Here is a 17,828-nt window from a genome sequence, read left to right on the forward strand (position 1 = left end):
TTTTCATCCTAGGGGACAGCAATGGAGGGGAGGTTCCTTTCGCTATTACTCGTCCTTCAGTAAAGCGAGAGGGGCTAGCAGTCAAAGAGGCCATCGTAAGAGTGCCAGAGGTGGAAACAAAGGTACTCGAGGTGCCAAGGCCGCTCGGGCAGTTGCCTCTTTGCCTTCTGGCAACGTCGCAGCCGCTACCACTCAGTCATGAGGCCAGGTCCCATGGTACGCCGGTTGGGGGAAGGCTGGCGCAGCATCTTGTAGAGTGGCAAGCCATTACTTCGGATGTGTGGGTTCTGGAGATCATAACCCACGGCTACTGTCTTCCTTTTCGGCAGAGGCCTCAGGACAATCCACCAGGGAACCTCTCTTTGAAGAGTCCGGATCCGCTCCTTGCGCAGGAAATTCAAGCCCTTCTGGAGAAAGGCGCCATAGAACTGGTGCCTGTTTCGGAGAGGAACAAGGGATGGTATTCCCCTTATTTTTTGATTTCAAAGAAAGACGGGGGATTGAGACCCATCATGGACTTGCGCGGTTTGAACAAACTCCTCAGGAAGGACAAGTTCAAGATGGTGAATCTTTCTCAAGTCCTCCAGGTCCTTCAGCTTCAGGACTGGTTGGTGTCTCTCGACCTCAAGGATGCTTACTTCCATGTGCCGATCCATCCCAAGCACAAGAAGTACCTGAGGTTCGCGGTTGGCGACTCGCACTTTCAGTTTCGGGTCCTGCCGTTCGGATTGACCTCCGCCCCGAGGGTTTTCACCAAGCTCATGGTGGTGGTGGCAGCGCATCTCAGGAAAGGGGGGATTCACGTCTACCCCTACCTGGACGATTGGTTGATCAGGGGGAGCTCTCCCGAGCAAGTCCTAGATCATCTGTCCGTCACCTGCCACTCCCTTCACAGGCTGGGCTTCTCCCTCAATTTAAAGAAGTCCCATTTGACACCAACGCAGCAGCTCCAGTACATCGGAGCAGTGCTCGACACGTCCCTGGGGCAGTGTTTTCCTCCTCAGGTGAGGGCTCTTCACATTCAGCAGATGGTGCACAAGTTTCAGTTTGCCCAGACTCTCCCAGCGTCCGAGTTCTTGAGACTGCTCGGCCTCATGGCATCCTGCATTCTTCTGGTGCCAGAGGCTCGTCTGCAGATGAGATCTTTGCAGTGGGCACTCAAGCTCCAGTGGTCTCAGTCCTCCGGCAGGCTGTCGGACCCTGTTCAGGTGCCGCCCTCGGTAGCCCGGGACCTTCTGTGGTGGGCCGGAGGTGACGATCGTGACGGACGCATCCCTCACGGGATGGGGAGCTCATGCCAACGAGCTGACAGTCAGCGGTCGTTGGTCTCCGTCGGAGTCCAGACTACATATCAATCTGTTGGAGCTGAGGGCCGTCAGGCTAGCCCTGAAGGCTTTTCTGCCGACTGTGCGCGGGAAGAGTGTCCTGATTCTGACCGACAACACGGTCGCCATGCACTACCTCAACAAAAAGGGGGGGCAGGGTCACTTCCGCTGTGCAGGGAGGCGATGCAGCTCGAGTTCTGGGCCATCCAGCAGGAAGTTTCGATCTCGGCAGTTCATCTGGCCAGAGACGACAACGAGACGGCGAACGCTCTGAGCAAGCAGAGCACGATCTCTCACGAGTGGGAGCTGGCTCAGGAGATTCTCCTGGAGATCTTCGCCCTTTGGTGGACCCCGCAAGTGGATCTCTTTGCGTCCAGTGTCAACCGGAAGTGCGAAAGATTTTGCTCGTGGGAATTTCCTCCAAAAGGAGCCTTAGGAGACGCGTTCGTGGTGGAGTGGTCATTCCCACTGCTGTACGCGTTTCCTCCAGTCCCCGTCATCCCGCAAGTGTTGCGGAGGTAACGGAGGTTCGGTTCCTGGATGATCCTCATTGCTCCGGCGTGGGCCCGGAGGACGTGGTACCCGGACCTTTTAGACTTGTCCATCTGCCCTCCACGTCGTCTTCCCTACCGAGACGATCTGCTCTCACAGGAGGGGGGGGGGGGGGTCAGGTTCTCCATCCAGAGGTCAGATCCCTCAATCTTCACGCTTGGCTTCTGAAAGGTTGAGGTATAAGGATTGGGACCTCCCTGAAGACGTGATGAAGGTGTTGCTCTCGGCCAGGCGGCCGGCAACTAAGTCTCTGTACCGTTGCCGTTGGAGAAAGTTCTGCGACTGGTGCAGAGTTCAGAATGTGGATCCTTTTGAATGCGACATTCCCATGGTTTTGTCTTTTTTGCTTTCTTTGGCCCACAGGGGCTTGCAAGTGGGGACCATTAAAGGTTACCTGGCGGCGCTGTCCATATTTAAGCGTCTGAAGAGTGTTCCTATTTTAAGATTCCTCTAATTTCGCAGTTTTTGAAAGGGCTCACTAATGTGTTCCCTCCGTCACCTTTTTTGGTGCCAGGTTGGGATTTGAACCTTGTTCTTAAGTTTCTTATGGGTGCTCCGTTTGAGCCTTTACATTCTTGCCCTTTGAGGCTGTTAACTCTGAAAACTTTGTTTTTAGTTGCGGTTACTTCCGCTCGCAGAGTGAGTGAGTGAGTTACAGGCACTTTCAGTTAAGCCACCCTTCACTGTATTTCATAAGGACAGGGTTGTCCTTAGAGTTCATCCTTCTTTTCTTCCGAAGGTGGTTTCGGAATTTCATTTGAGCCAGAAGGTTGTTCTTCCAGCGTTCTATCCTCCTCCACATCCTGGTAAGGAAGAGGAGAGGCTCCATAGGCTTGATCCTAAGAGAGCGTTGAGCTTTTATATCTCGCGCATGTCCCGGGTCAGAGTGGACGATCAACTTTTCATTGGTTACGCTGGAAAGCGTTTGGGACAAGCTGTGACGAAACAGACTTTGTCTCGGATTATTTTAGCTATCTCCGAGTGTTACCGCTTGGCGGGTAAGGACTCTCCGGCTGGCTTGCGGGCCCATTCTACCAGAGGAGTGGCTGCGTCTACTGCCTTGCAAAGGGGAGTTCCTATTCGTCACATCTGTGATGCAGCCATCTGGGCTTCAGTACATACTTTTGTACGTCACTATTCCCTCGATTCCATCAGGGGGCAAGATCTGGCCTTTGGCAAGGCAGTTCTCTATTCCGCATTTTGATTGGGCATGCTAAATTTGTATTCTAAATTCTTTCCCACCTCCTTGCTTGGTACTGCTTTGGGAGTCTGTCATAGATATGGAATACGTCGGAGGACCCAATCCCCTCGAAGAACAAGTTACTTTCTTACCTGGTAACGTTCTTTCGATGGGATGGTCCGACAACGTATTCCATATCGCTCCCTCCCTGCCTTCCACGCTGCAGAATTTCTTTTGCAATTGCAGCTTGCGTTCCGCAAGGCCTTGTGTGTCTGACTGGCAGAAAACTGGTGGCACACGTTCTGGGAAAAAACTATAACTGAGGCTATGGGCGTCGTGCATCCTACTTATCACATCGGGTGACGTCGGCCGTCGGAGGAGATCCTCTGGGACGGCGCATCGACGCACGACGCAGACGCCAAAGATTTTCCGAAGCAGCACAGCTGTGGACATTACCTGTCATAGATATGAAATACATCGTCGGACCATCCCATCGAAAGAACGTTACCAGGTAAGAAAGTAACTTGTTCTACTAAAGGTTGGGTTAACTATTGCCAATTGGACAAGGTTGGTGCAGTCTCCCACAGGGTACTGCATACATTCTTGCCTAACAGAGTTCCTCCCTCAGATTATCGTCTCTTCAGCGATTCATTTGATAGGGCTTTCTCAGGGGATATCTTCTCTCAAACACTTGCTGCAGAATTGGCACACATGCAGGTGTTAAGCATGGCACAATCTCAGGCTTCCAACATATAGGTGGTCGGGGGCGGGGTTTCATGCAGAGGCATTTAACTGCTCCTCTACATTTGGAAGTCTGTTCTGTGTTTAACCTTTACTTTGGAGTCTACTTTCCTCCATATCTCTTTTAAGGCATCTGTGTAGCTTTTGCAGCACTCATCTCCTTATGGGCAGTGTTTCTGGCAACCCTTTGAGAATATGTTTTATCCTCTAGTAACTATAGTTCTTAAGGATAGAGGGATACTTTGTATTCCTCCTAAAAATGTTATACTATATACTACCCCTGCCCTTTGTCTGCCTGAATGGAACCAGTTCCCAATGGGGGACTGGCTATCCTGATTGGACAGCCACTCGCCCTTTCTGTAAACTGCTGAGAGCGATTGCAGACAAGTGTGTTCTGAAAAAGGTGAGGTTCCAGAGGTGAAGGGCAAGTCAACCAGTGAAAACTGAAGTAACCGAAGAAGACGACCAGAGACACCTGCCCTTTGGCTGGTGGGACCAACCAGCCCTGAGACGAACAACAAACTGAGCCATCTCCTGTGCCTCTTCAGAGATGCAGACCGTGAATACCAGGAAACCTCTGACCCATTTGCAGTGCATTGTCTTTGAGAGGCCACATCCGTTCAAGTCTTTGCTGGGCTCCAGGTTAACCTCCAGAGAAATGATCTGACTCATCCAAGTCCCCGCACCAGTGTGCAGGACTTAAAGAATATTGATATGCTATCCTTTATGGTGCTGATAGAAAGGAACCAAAACTGCAGACTGACCCAAGAAGCTGAAGGGATCCGTGCCAAGGGTCCTCTGCCTCGAGACTGCTGCTGAGACCTCCCCGTCAGAGATCATCCTCTCATCACAAGACCAAGTTTTAGGGAGAATTCTCAGAAATGTGGTAATTCCTCTCTACCTTAGAGAACCCCAGCACTTTTGCTGGACTCTAGGACTTTTTCATTTTCAAAGTGGAGAGAGTGAGACCTTTTTCCAACTCTCTTATGTATTCTCTTGTTATTTAAACTCTGTTTCTTTTGGTTTTTGGAGTCTGACAAACTCCATAGGCATCTTTTTGCATTGTGTCACACAGCACCTTTAGTGCAGTGACACAGGAAAGTCTTTTAGATTTCCCAAGGTTTAGACACCGTACTCTTGGATGAACTACTGTTCCCAAGAGCAGTAAAGTCAAATTGACTTTGCCTACGTTGTAACTTTCTAGACCCAGCACACACTATTTTACAATAGAGTGCTGCAGGGGGTACTTAGTAGCTCCTTTGTATAGCTTCTCATGTAACATTTTTAATGTTATCCTTTACACAATTAATGGCTCGGGGCAGTGGTTATTTTTTACTACCGTGGTGTGTCTTTACCGTGGGCTGCATTCGCAGCTGAAGTAAAGCACCCTAGGATGCCATTTTTGTCAAAATGGCCCAGTCTTCTTTTTTCACCATTTCTTGTTGTTTAGGTCCTTCTTGAGTTTTACTCTGCACGCCAAACCAGGTTTGGTCCCTTTGTACATTTTGTCTTTGGCGGGCTTCACGAGTGAAACTCGCCTCTGGCTCCAGTATGTCTGGTGGGAGCAGGAAGTAAGGGAGGTGCCCGAAACTCCCTGTGCTTAGTCTCCTAGGAGACAGGAATGCACACTTAGTTGATTGGCCAGCTGGCTGTCCAGCAAGGACAGCCACCCACCCTGCTGGGTGACTGACAGCTAGGCTGGAATGAAACGGGAACAAGCTGCTTAAAAGGTGAGGCTTTTTGGCTTGGAAGGCAGAGTCGACCACTGGATGAAGGAATCTGAAGAGGACGCCTGCTATTGGTTTGCCCGGTGAAGCCCTGCTGATGTGCTGAAACTCCATATTTGGATCGACAGAGAAGCCCTGAAATCACGACTTCTCCCCTTGAGTTGGTGGGACCAATCAACTCCAAAGTAATCCACCTGGACATCCTCTCGGAGCTGGTTGAATTTCCATTGCAGTCGTTGCTGGAACCCAGGAGCCGAATAGCCAGGGAGCGGAACACCAGTTTTTGCGCGTTGCTTTTAAGTTGGCCAAAAGCTCCAGGATGATCCTCCAGACTCCCAGGAATCAGGGCTGACCGAGCCTCAGCCACCTCAACAGAGTGCTGGACCCCAGAAGCAAGGAAATCCCACTTCGACAGCCAAGCACCGCAGTGTTGCTGTTTGCGGTAGACGCGAGAAGTTGAAACACCGAAGTGACACTTGTTTGAAGTTTGCCGGTTGCTGTCGGTGACCGTCCCATTGTGGTGCAGGAGTCCCCAGAAGTCCCCCCTCTTGTCCCCACGACTGAGGCCCAGGAACAACAGGATCTGCAGAGCTGCAAAGTAACAGAAGTCATCTGCTGCATTTTTCTTCAACCTAAAGGTACTGTAAAGTCTGAGAGAACTTACCTATCTGTGTAGATTTGCTTGTAGCTTTCTACTTCACAAGTCTCCCGGCTTGTGGCCCTACATTTGATTTATCTTTTTCACCAAAGACTTCTAAAAACATTGTGCAAAGACTTTTACTGACCTGCAAGAAGTGCTTCAGCCACATAGACTTTTGCCCATTGACATTGGCTTAGCCTGGTTCCCTGAATGCCTCTTCTCTCCTTGGTTATTGTGTTGCACCTATCCTTCCAGGATGGGGTTAACTACTCTGCATTGGGGGGGTTCAAAAGTATTGGCCTCGTTAAGGAATATTTGTGATCTCTTGGTTGTTGTAATACCTCTTTCTTTTGACACTCTCAAAGCCTACTCTGAATGCAACGGTAATATATTAATGTCCACAGTGTCCTAGGTATTTAAGTCACCTGAGGATGTAGGAATTGTCTGTGTGCCATCCTCAATGGGTCTTTACTGATTCTGAGAAACCTAAGAGTGTGTATTTTTTAAGTGTATTTGAGTGTTGCTTTTATATTGCATCCTTCTGAAGAAGGCTTGTTTGAATGACTGGTAAATAAATCAATAATTGTTTTATCAAGAAACCTTGAGCATCAGTGTTTATTTGAATACTTGTCACTGTGAATCTCCGTGTAACTTCACTACTGCTCATATTGACCCCTCTTGAGATAAACCTGGCTGCTCAGCCACACTACCAACCTGTGTAGTTCAGACTTATACCAAAGGTTGGGTCCTATTGCCAGGCGGCTGAGGTTGTTGGAGTCCATCCAAAGGGTACTACCCCAGATCTCTACCTAACACCGAGGAATCCAGAGACTGGGTCATTACACCAAAGACCTTTTTTGGTGTAATATACAATTACAGTTGCTTCTCTGCTCAGTGGATCACAGTCTACAATAAGCAAGATCTCTTTAGACTAATTTGGATGCAGCAGGCAAACCATGGGCCGCTACACCTAAAGGAACATTTTTCAGGAATGGCACACAGTATATTATAGTTGATTTTCAGATCAGTGCAACACAGATTCTGGTAAGCAATAACTCTTTTACTTGTTTTAGGATGGCACACAGCTAACACAAGTTAAGTAAAACCTATATACTTTTTAAAGGGGCTATCAGCAACTTAAAGGTAAGTATAACCGTGTGAAGACTTATTCTGGACAGGCCAACAGCAAGTCTGGGGAAGCAAGACCGAATTGGGGACACTCATACCTTTATCCTAGCAGGAATAGCAAAGTGAAACCAACAGCATTACCTTTACGGAACAGTCACAACCATTTCACAGGTGCGTAAATTAACCTTATATATACTTTTCAGACCAGTGCAACACACATTCAAGGTAAGTATGAACTTTTGCAACTGTTCGCTATCAGAGTTACAGTTACCAACCAACTTCTTTTACAGGTAAAGTAACTTTGGAACACTTGTTATTCATTTCAAGGTAGAACCCTTTTCTTATCCAGTCTTTCCCTTATTCTATTGCATGAGTTCATTCAGAAGCAGTAGAGGGACTGTAGTGGTTTTGGTGCCAGCTGTAGGCAGGGTGAGATGGGGTTCAGTTACAGGCAAAGTCAGAGTTCCAGAGGAAGACTGCTCAAACAAGTATTTCACTTTAAAGTTAGTTGAGGGTCCAGGGACTTCGGAGAAGACACCCTAGGAGGGTTCTGCAGTGGACCTGGGTGAACTGGATGAGTGGCCTCCCAATCACAGAAAACACCCCAAAGCTATACAGAAATCATAAATACTCAAGGCAGGCAAAATACCCCAGCCAACACAATACCTCAGCACAGAAAAAGAGTTGCAGCAGGAAGACTTAAGGATCTGCAGCCAAAAACTTGGTTGATGGTTTCCTTTGTCAAGAAGACCGAAGGCAGGACTTCTTTTGCAGCAAGGATCACAGGAGAGGGCTACAGGCAAGAGTTCCCTCACGGCTGGATGCGGCTCTGTGGTTTTGGTGCCCTTTCCGGACCCAGGAAGAAGCCTTAATATCGCTGGTCGGATTCTTGTTGTTTGTAAGGTCCAGCACTCTGATGAGGGAATTTTTAAGACTACATTCATGTCTCTGGAGGTCCAGCAGGATGTTCACACAGTTTCAGCAAGATTCGGAATTCGGAATACCGTGCACCGCACGATGCCTCGAGGTCCCAGGGTATTGTGGTATTGAAGACCTGTAAGGTCGCAGCATGACTGGGGACGGCTCAAAATGAAGGTCCTCAAGTCTACTGGGTCTCACCGGGCTCTGGGTCATAGTTTTCAGAGTCCCCAGGTTGATTGGAAGTAAGGTTAACGGCAGGCTCTGGTTACACAGCAGGCTTCCGGTAGCTGGTAATCGACTCAGCCGTATTTTGTTCATCCTCTTCGGTTTCAGTTCCAGTGCTAGACTACCTCTTCAGCTTCTAGGATCAAACTTCTATGCAGGGACCCAGCCAATCAAACTGCAATGCAAAATTAAAACTTGTTGGGGTTGGCATTCCTTTCACACATGCAGGTGTTAAGCATGGCACAATCTCAGGCTTCCAACATATAGGTGGTCGGGGGCGGGGTTTCATGCAGAGGCATTTAACTGCTCCTCTACATTTGGAAGTCTGTTCTGTGTTTAACCTTTACTTTGGAGTCTACTTTCCTCCATATCTCTTTTAAGGCATCTGTGTAGCTTTTGCAGCACTCATCTCCTTATGGGCAGTGTTTCTGGCAACCCTTTGAGAATATGTTTTATCCTCTAGTAACTATAGTTCTTAAGGATAGAGGGATACTTTGTATTCCTCCTAAAAATGTTATACTATATACTACCCCTGCCCTTTGTCTGCCTGAATGGAACCAGTTCCCAATGGGGGACTGGCTATCCTGATTGGACAGCCACTCGCCCTTTCTGTAAACTGCTGAGAGCGATTGCAGACAAGTGTGTTCTGAAAAAGGTGAGGTTCCAGAGGTGAAGGGCAAGTCAACCAGTGAAAACTGAAGTAACCGAAGAAGACGACCAGAGACACCTGCCCTTTGGCTGGTGGGACCAACCAGCCCTGAGACGAACAACAAACTGAGCCATCTCCTGTGCCTCTTCAGAGATGCAGACCGTGAATACCAGGAAACCTCTGACCCATTTGCAGTGCATTGTCTTTGAGAGGCCACATCCGTTCAAGTCTTTGCTGGGCTCCAGGTTAACCTCCAGAGAAAATGATCTGACTCATCCAAGTCCCCGCACCAGTGTGCAGGACTTAAAGAATATTGATATGCTATCCTTTATGGTGCTGATAGAAAGGAACCAAAACTGCAGACTGACCCAAGAAGCTGAAGGGATCCGTGCCAAGGGTCCTCTGCCTCGAGACTGCTGCTGAGACCTCCCCGTCAGAGATCATCCTCTCATCACAAGACCAAGTTTTAGGGAGAATTCTCAGAAATGTGGTAATTCCTCTCTACCTTAGAGAACCCCAGCACTTTTGCTGGACTCTAGGACTTTTTCATTTTCAAAGTGGAGAGAGTGAGACCTTTTTCCAACTCTCTTATGTATTCTCTTGTTATTTAAACTCTGTTTCTTTTGGTTTTTGGAGTCTGACAAACTCCATAGGCATCTTTTTGCATTGTGTCACACAGCACCTTTAGTGCAGTGACACAGGAAAGTCTTTTAGATTTCCCAAGGTTTAGACACCGTACTCTTGGATGAACTACTGTTCCCAAGAGCAGTAAAGTCAAATTGACTTTGCCTACGTTGTAACTTTCTAGACCCAGCACACACTATTTTACAATAGAGTGCTGCAGGGGGTACTTAGTAGCTCCTTTGTATAGCTTCTCATGTAACATTTTTAATGTTATCCTTTACACAATTAATGGCTCGGGGCAGTGGTTATTTTTTACTACCGTGGTGTGTCTTTACAGTGGGCTGCATTCGCAGCTGAAGTAAAGCACCCTAGGATGCCATTTTTGTCAAAATGGCCCAGTCTTCTTTTTTCACCATTTCTTGTTGTTTAGGTCCTTCTTGAGTTTTACTCTGCACGCCAAACCAGGTTTGGTCCCTTTGTACATTTTGTCTTTGGCGGGCTTCACGAGTGAAACTCGCCTCTGGCTCCAGTATGTCTGGTGGGAGCAGGAAGTAAGGGAGGTGCCCGAAACTCCCTGTGCTTAGTCTCCTAGGAGACAGGAATGCACACTTAGTTGATTGGCCAGCTGGCTGTCCAGCAAGGACAGCCACCCACCCTGCTGGGTGACTGACAGCTAGGCTGGAATGAAACGGGAACAAGCTGCTTAAAAGGTGAGGCTTTTTGGCTTGGAAGGCAGAGTCGACCACTGGATGAAGGAATCTGAAGAGGACGCCTGCTATTGGTTTGCCCGGTGAAGCCCTGCTGATGTGCTGAAACTCCATATTTGGATCGACAGAGAAGCCCTGAAATCACGACTTCTCCCCTTGAGTTGGTGGGACCAATCAACTCCAAAGTAAGCCACCTGGACATCCTCTCGGAGCTGGTTGAATTTCCATTGCAGTCGCTGCTGGAACCCAGGAGCCGAATAGCCAGGGAGCGGAACACCAGTTTTTGCGCGTTGCTTTTAAGTTGGCCAAAAGCTCCAGGATGATCCTCCAGACTCCTAGGAATCAGGGCTGACCGAGCCTCAGCCACCTCAACAGAGTGCTGGACCCCAGAAGCAAGGAAATCCCACTTCGACAGCCAAGCACCGCAGTGTTGCTGTTTGCGGTAGACGCGAGAAGTTGAAACACCGAAGTGACACTTGTTTGAAGTTTGCCGGTTGCTGTCGGTGACCGTCCCATTGTGGTGCAGGAGTCCCCAGAAGTCCCCCCTCTTGTCCCCACGACTGAGGCCCAGGAACAACAGGATCTGCAGAGCTGCAAAGTAACAGAAGTCATCTGCTGCATTTTTCTTCAACCTAAAGGTACTGTAAAGTCTGAGAGAACTTACCTATCTGTGTAGATTTGCTTGTAGCTTTCTACTTCACAAGTCTCCCGGCTTGTGGCCCTACATTTGATTTATCTTTTTCACCAAAGACTTCTAAAAACATTGTGCAAAGACTTTTACTGACCTGCAAGAAGTGCTTCAGCCACATAGACTTTTGCCCATTGACATTGGCTTAGCCTGGTTCCCTGAATGCCTCTTCTCTCCTCGGTTATTGTGTTGCACCTATCCTTCCAGGATGGGGTTAACTACTCTGCATTGGGGGGGTTCAAAAGTATTGGCCTCGTTAAGGAATATTTGTGATCTCTTGTTTGTTGTAATACCTCTTTCTTTTGACACTCTCAAAGCCTACTCTGAATGCAACGGTAATATATTAATGTCCACAGTGTCCTAGGTATTTAAGTCACCTGAGGGTGTAGGAATTGTCTGTGTGCCATCCTCAATGGGTCTTTACTGATTCTGAGAAACCTAAGAGTGTGTATTTTTTAAGTGTATTTGAGTGTTGCTTTTATATTGCATCCTTCTGAAGAAGGCTTGTTTGAATGACTGGTAAATAAATTAATAATTGTTTTATCAAGAAACCTTGAGCATCAGTGTTTATTTGAATACTTGTCACTGTGAATCTCCGTGTAACTTCACTACTGCTCATATTGACCCCTCTTGAGATAAACCTGGCTGCTCAGCCACACTACCAACCTGTGTAGTTCAGACTTATACCAAAGGTTGGGTCCTATTGCCAGGCGGCTGAGGTTGTTGGAGTCCATCCAAAGGGTACTACCCCAGATCTCTACCTAACACCGAGGAATCCAGAGACTGGGTCATTACACCAAAGACCTTTTTTGGTGTAATATACAATTACAGTTGCTTCTCCGCTCAGTGGATCACAGTCTACAATAAGCAAGATCTCTTTAGACTAATTTGGATGCAGCAGGCAAACCATGGGCCGCTACACCTAAAGGAACATTTTTCAGGAATGGCACACAGTATATTATAGTTGATTTTCAGATCAGTGCAACACAGATTCTGGTAAGCAATAACTCTTTTACTTGTTTTAGGATGGCACACAGCTAACACAAGTTAAGTAAAACCTATATACTTTTTAAAGGGGCTATCAGCAACTTAAAGGTAAGTATAACCGTGTGAAGACTTATTCTGGACAGGCCAACAGCAAGTCTGGGGAAGCAAGACCGAATTGGGGACACTCATACCTTTATCCTAGCAGGAATAGCAAAGTGAAACCAACAGCATTACCTTTGCGGAACAGTCACAACCATTTCACAGGTGCGTAAATTAACCTTATATATACTTTTCAGACCAGTGCAACACACATTCAAGGTAAGTATGAACTTTTGTAACTGTTCGCTATCAGAGTTACAGTTACCAACCAACTTCTTTTACAGGTAAAGTAACTTTGGAACACTTGTTATTCATTTCAAGGTAGAACCCTTTTCTTATCCAGTCTTTCCTTTATTCTATTGCATGAGTTCATTCAGAAGCAGTAGAGGGACTGTAGTGGTTTTGGTGCCAGCTGTAGGCAGGGTGAGATGGGGTTCAGTTACAGGCAAAGTCAGAGTTCCAGAGGAAGACTGCTCAAACAAGTATTTCACTTTAAAGTTAGTTGAGGGTCCAGGGACTTCGGAGAAGACACCCTAGGAGGGTTCTGCAGTGGACCTGGGTGAACTGGATGAGTGGCCTCCCAATCACAGAAAACACCCCAAAGCTATACAGAAATCATAAATACTCAGGCAGGCAAAATACCCCAGCCAACACAATACCTCCGCACAGAAAAAGAGTTGCAGCAGGAAGACTTAAGGATCTGCAGCCAAAAACTTGGTTGATGGTTTCCTTTGTCAAGAAGACCGAAGGCAGGACTTCATTTGCAGCAAGGATCACAGGAGAGGGCTACAGGCAAGAGTTCCCTCACGGCTGGATGCGGCTCTGTGGTTTTGGTGCCCTTTCCGGACCCAGGAAGAAGCCTTAATATCGCTGGTCGGATTCTTGTTGTTTGTAAGGTCCAGCACTCTGATGAGGGAATTTTTAAGACTACATTCATGTCTCTGGAGGTCCAGCAGGATGTTCACACAGTTTCAGAAAGATTCGGAATTCGGAATACCATGCACCGCACGATGCCTCGAGGTCCCAGGGTATTGTGGTATTGAAGACCTGTAAGGTCGCAGCATGACTGGGGACGGCTCAAAATGAAGGTCCTCTCAAGTCTACTGGGTCTCACCGGGCTCTGGGTCATAGTTTTCAGAGTCCCCAGGTTGATTGGAAGTAAGGTTAACGGCAGGCTCTGGTTACACAGCAGGCTTCCGGTAGCTGGTAATCGACTCAGCCGTATTTTGTTCATCCTCTTCGGTTTCAGTTCCAGTGCTAGACTACCTCTTCAGCTTCTAGGATCAAACTTCTATGCAGGGACCCAGCCAATCAAACTGCAATGCAAAATTAAAACTTGTTGGGGTTGGCATTCCTTTCAGGACAGCCATCCTCCCAGTTTGAACTGGATTCTCGCCGTCAGTCTGGAAGATAAAGGGGTGCAAAGTTTTGGACTCCTCCCTTGCTTCCTGCCTTCACAGACACTCTGGTGCTTGGGCAGGTTTGACCAAGGTCTCCCGCTGAAGATGAAGTTTACACAAAGGATTTTCCCAGCCTGGATGTCAGGGGAAGGAACAAGAAAGGACAAGGAATGGTGAAATGGCGAAGGAAAGAAGACCGGGGTCATTTTAGTAAAATGAACACCCATGGATGCCTTTACCGGGGCTGTGGAAACAGCCTGCGGTAAAGGGGCACCGAATTAATAAAAAGGTTCACTGCCACCAGCCATTAAAGGTAAGGTTTGTCCTTGTGACATAAATGTTAAATTTAGAATGAGAAAGGCGATACCCAGTATTTGCCTAGCGCTCTACATAAGGTGGACGGTGCTGATCTCCTCTAATAAAATGTAAAAGGGATCCAAATACCCTTTCTACCATGGGCAACTGTAGTTCTCACAAGGTCGGTCATAGAAAGTTAGAAGGGGAGCCCCAAGGGCAACCCAGCAACAATATGCAGTATGTGCCAAAAGTTGTCAGAGGATCAAATTAAAAAGACACTATGGAGAGTCTTAAAAATGACACCATAAAAAGAGTACAAGACTGAGTGTGGAAAAAGGTTTCCACTCACTGGTGTATAGGGAAATATAATCTACCAGTCCAGCAAAATGTTCTGGGGTTGACACAGGTCAGGAAGATGTAACATTGATATGAAAATCTTACCCAACAACTAGACACTCGGAGAGCAGTCACGTACTACCTCAACAAGTCAAAACTACTCAGAAAAACAGACAACTTCCTTGTGTCTCTAGCAGCCGGGAGAAATAAGGAATCCTGTCTCAAAGGCTACCATTGCTAGATGGATTGTAAGATTCATACAGCAGTGTTACACGATGTCAAACAAAACCCTGCCGATTTACACCTAAAGTTTACTCCGCACGAAGTACAGGGGTTACATTGGCATTTATCCCAAAATGTTCCATTGGAGGCTATCTGCATGTTAGGCAAGAATTGATGTAGTAATGCTGTGGGAGACTACACAACCCTTGTCCTCTTTGTATCAGGTAGCTCACCTATTGTTAGAAGTCGGACTACCCAAGTTGGTAGTGTGACTGAGCAAACACTTCTCTCAAGAGGGGTAAATGTGAGGTGTAGATATGTAGCAATGAAATCCACCAATACAACTGTTAGAGAATTTCTCAGAAATGTGCCAATTCCCTCTACGTTAGAGACCCCCAGCTACTTTGCTGGATTTTGAGGACTTGATTTTTTTAATCCTGGAGAGAGTGAGACCCTTTTTCCCCACTCCCTCATGTATTTTAATGTGATTTCTGAACTCTGTTTGTTTTGGTTGTGGAGTCTGACAAACTCCATAGGCATCATCTTTTACATTGTGTCACACAGCACCTTTAGTGCAGTGACACAGGGAAGTCTCTTAGATTTCCCCAAGGTATAAATACCTTCTCTGGGATAAACTACTGTTTCCCAGAGCAGTTAAGTGAAATTGACTTTACTTACATTTGTAACTTTCTAGACCCAGCACACACAATCTTACCATAGGGTGCTTGAGGTGTTACTTAGTATCCCCTTTGTCTAGCTTCCCATGTAAAAAATGTAATGTTACCCTTTCCTCACTGAATGGCTGGTGGCAATGGTTTCGTTTTTGCTACCATGTTGTGCATTTACCACGGGCTGCGTTCGCAGCTGCAGTAAAGCACCCAAGGGTGCCATTTTTGTCAAAATGGCCCAGGTCTTCTTTTTTCGCCATTTCTTTGTGGAAAGGTCCTTCTTTAGATTTACTCTGCACGCCAAATCAGGTTTGGTCACTTTGTTCATTTTGTCTTTGGTGGGATTCACGAATGAAGCCCGCCTCTGTCTCCATGGTGTCTGGGGTAGGCAGAAAGTGAGGTAGGTGCCCGAAACTCTGAGTGCTTAGTCTCCTAGGAGACCAAAATGAACTCTGTGATGATTGGCTGGCTGACTATCCGGTAAGGACAGCCACCCTGCTGGGTGACTGACAGCTTGGCTGGAATGAAAGGGGAGAGAACTGTATAAAAGGCGAGTCTTTTGGCTTGGAAGACAGAGTCGACCACTGGATGAAGGAACCGAAGAGGAACTTGAAGAGGACGCCTGCTGCAACTACTGGACCGTTGGTTTGCCCGGTGAAGCCCTGCTGAAGTGCCGAAGCATCAACAGAGAAGCCCCTGCTAGAACGACTTCTCCCCTTGAGTTGGTGGGACAAATCAACTCCAAAGTAAGCCACCTGGACATCCTTCTTGGAGAATTTCCACAGAGTTGCTGCTGGAAACCGTAGAGCCAGGTAGAGGAACACCAGTTTGTGTGCGTTGCTTTTATGTTGGCCAAGAGCTCCAGGAAGATCCTCCGGACTCCCAGAAAGCAGGACTGACCGAGCCTGAGCCCCCTCAACACAGTGCGGGACCCCAGAAGCATGGAAAGTCCATCTAAACAGCCAGGAACCGCGGTGTTGCTATTTGCGGTAGATGCAAGGAGCTGAAACACTGAACAGCCACTGAAAGTGAAGTTTGCCAGTTGCAAGTTTTGACCGTCCCAGTGCAGTGCAGGAGTCCCCCGATGTCCTCCCTCTTGTCCCCACGACTGAGGCCCAGGAACAGTGAAATCTGCAGAGCTGCACAGGAACAGGGGTCACCTGCTGCATCTTTTCTTCATTTTAAATGTACTGGTCAAAGTCTAAGAGAACGTACCTCTTGCTGTAGAGTTGCTTGCATCTTTTCTACTCAAAAGTCTAACAGCTTGTGGCCCTACATTGATTCATCTTTTTCTGCAAAGACTTCTGAAACATTGTGCAAAGACTTTTCTACTAACCTTCAAAGAAAGGCTTCAGCCCATATAGACTCTTGCCTATTGACCTTGGCTTAGTCTGATTTAACTGAATGACTCTTATTGGGGATCTCGAAGTATTTGCCTGCTTAAGAAATATTTATGGTACCTTGTTTGCTGTAATCATCTTTCCCTTTTTACTTGCTCTTAACTAATTCTGAATGCCAAGAGTAATACATTAATGTCAACAGCACCCTACCAATTGAAGTCACCTGTGGGTGTAGGTCTCTACTGTATGCCATCCCAAATGGGTATTTACTGATTCGGAACTTAAGAGAGTGTATGATTTTGATGCATATTTGTGTGGTGTTTTACAGTGCTCCCTTCTGAAGAAGGCATTAACTGACTGGTAAATAAATTAATAATTGGTTTACCAAGAAACCATGTGTGTAAGTGTTAGCTTGAATACTTGTCAATGTGAACCTCTGTGTAACTCCCCTACAGCTCACATTGACCCCTTTTGAGATAAGCGTGGCTACTCGTCCACACTACCAAACTTTAGTACAGACCTATACCAAAGGTTGGGTTACTATTGCAGGAGGTCAGAGTTGTTGTAGTGCACCCTAAGGGTACTGCATACAATCTTGCCTAACAAGTACCCATGTAACACTTACACTCAAGGTTTCTAGTTAAGATAATTATTTGTTTTGGTTTTTAAATAAGCCTTCTTTAAAAAGGGCAATATATGCATTAATCAAATACACTTCAAAATACTTATTCAGAATTCAGAACTCACATACGGTTAGTAAATACTCTTTGGAGATGCTTCTTACACACTTCCTACACTTTGAGGTGACTTCACTAACTAGGACAGTAATGGGATTTATAAATCACTAGTACACTTTGTAAATTCTGAGGTTTGTAGAAAGGAAAGGGTAAAGGAAGGAAAAACGTTCAACAGGTTCTCAGAGCATGTGAGCACTTTAAATCTTCCAATGAAGTCTAGATAAAAACTTTTCCCAGCAATATAAGTTTAAAACCAACGCATCACCTATGAGGGACAGTAAGACTCAAAGTTAATGGAATAGAAGAGTCTGCATGGAGCCAGGACAGCCAAAGTCAATCGGAGCAAAGTCTATGGAGCGGAGGCACTTCTTAGATCGTAAAAGTCTTGCACAAAGTTAGAGAGTTTGTTGTTGATAAATAACTGTAGGGTCACAAGCTGTTACACTTGTGAAAGTTAGAGCTGAGATCACCTCTAGATAAAGCAGCTACTGCAAGTCTCAACTCAGAAGAGCAAGCTACATACACTGGGGTAAGTACCCCAAGTCAGAACAGTACCTTTGGTTAGAAGAAGAGGGTCCAGCTGGCTCCTGTCTGGTTGCAGCAATGCAGATCCAGTGTTGCTGGGCTTCAGTCGT

The 17,828-nt window shown here is 46.8% G+C and overlaps 1 protein-coding gene across 4 annotated transcripts in view; it reads left to right on the plus strand.

Annotated features, from left to right (window-relative positions):
- MED25 (mediator complex subunit 25) overlaps positions 1-17,828 on the plus strand; it is a 613,073-nt gene that overhangs the window by 477,269 nt on the left and 117,976 nt on the right. The window lies entirely within an intron of this gene.

The sequence above is a fragment of the Ambystoma mexicanum genome, chromosome 1p, assembly GCF_040938575.1.
Source record: "Ambystoma mexicanum isolate Mex_15411 chromosome 1p, UKY_AmexF1_1, whole genome shotgun sequence".
NCBI classification, from domain to species: domain Eukaryota; kingdom Metazoa; phylum Chordata; class Amphibia; order Caudata; family Ambystomatidae; genus Ambystoma; species Ambystoma mexicanum.